Below are 1,531 nucleotides of genomic sequence, written 5' to 3' on the forward strand. Positions count from 1 at the left end.
TAGGTTAAATTGGCTTATTGAACTTCTGTCCTAGATCCCCTCCAGACTCAAGTTAATTTGCAGTTCCCTAGCATCCCGGGGTGCTTGGAAGCTCCCCCACAAGCCATGCCTAGCAACGTGGGCAAGCTACCCTTGGCCCAAGTTGTCTGCTGCAGCCTAGCAGTGAGGCATGCTCTAGCGCCCCTCGGCTTCTTACCTTTGCTACTACTGGCACATGGCTGCATTTCCAGAATCAAAAATGTATGTCTATTCACTTGCTTATTGATTCAGTCTATGCAGTTTTGACTAACCTGCAAAGATTGAATCAATTTAGCCTCAGGCTCCAACTGTCAGTACTTAGCCAAAAAGGGGAAAGTGTGTGTGTGTGTGTGTGTGTGTGTGTGTGTGTATGAATACATATTTAGAATCAACACTATATAGCTGAATTATACTGAAGGCATCAAGACTAATTCACCTATCACATACATCAGTGTAAGTAAGATTATCTTCACTGAAACTGTTTGGCTTGAATTGACATAGAAACCAGCATAAGAACAAAATAATTGCCATTTTTACTGATGTTAAAGGTCTTTCCCTACTCCTTTGCTGAACCAAGTTTACAGATTGATGGTGCATCAAATTTTCATTCATTCTTTCTTCGTTATTGCATCTCCTTCCAGATTGTTAACAGTTGTGAAAATTACTTTTGGGTTCACATAAAGATCTGCTACAAGCGTTGATGTTATTATATTGGTTGTACAAATTTTTAAAAGCACAGTATTTTCTATATGGCCTGTCAGTCATAGACAGGGTTTCCAACCCAAGAATTTTCTTTTTCACTGACAATCCGCTAACTTTTTACAGACAACCAAACTTTTCTACTGACATATGTTTTTGGTAATATAATGTAATCCTTCAGCCAGGCTCTGGATGGCAGTAAGAAGGGATGATTTCAAATTTAGGGGTTTAACACCAACCACAGTAGACAAGTTTGGTTGTCACTAAAACATTTGCAGATTGTCAGTAAAAAGAATTGGGTTGGCAATTCTGCTTGACATGATTTTAAATCTGGTTACCTTTGTCCCAGGGGTCCCCTACTCACCCTCCCACCCTGACCACCCCCCTCACCATGCTGTCCCATTCCAGTCCAACTTCTAACCTCAACTCTGCCAGCTCCATTGCCCCCATCCTGGAAGAGACCCTTCCTGACACATCTCCCTTCTCCTGGCTTCATAACTTGGTCCTGATCACATCATTCTCTTTCTGTCCTGCCCAGGGCTGTGTAGCTTTTTCTACCTGTGAGGTAAGCAGTGTTACAGGCAGGAAAAAGGATGCAGCAGCAGCAGTCCATAGCTGGGGGCATGGAGGCTACATGGGCAACAAAGTCCTGAGCTGAGCTGCCTTTCAGACACCAGGTGCTGCTGCTCTTCTATCTGTCTTTCAATAGCTGCTTGTTCAGATGATGAATCTTCAATCAAGCTCTCAGTCACTTACTTTTTTTTAATGGACATCATTTTCTTAAGGAATTTTTCTAGTTCCCTGCCCCCCCCCC

General features: G+C 42.8%; 1 long non-coding RNA gene across 1 annotated transcript in view; it reads left to right on the forward strand.

Moving 5' to 3' along the window:
* Window positions 1-1,531, forward strand: part of LOC109300760 — a 749,811-nt gene that overhangs the window by 339,834 nt on the left and 408,446 nt on the right. The gene's annotated exons all lie outside the window — the stretch shown is intronic.

Source organism: Gavialis gangeticus, unplaced genomic scaffold (assembly GCF_001723915.1).
Source record: "Gavialis gangeticus isolate Ggan-Ray unplaced genomic scaffold, GavGan_comp1, whole genome shotgun sequence".
In the NCBI taxonomy this organism is placed as follows: domain Eukaryota; kingdom Metazoa; phylum Chordata; order Crocodylia; family Gavialidae; genus Gavialis; species Gavialis gangeticus.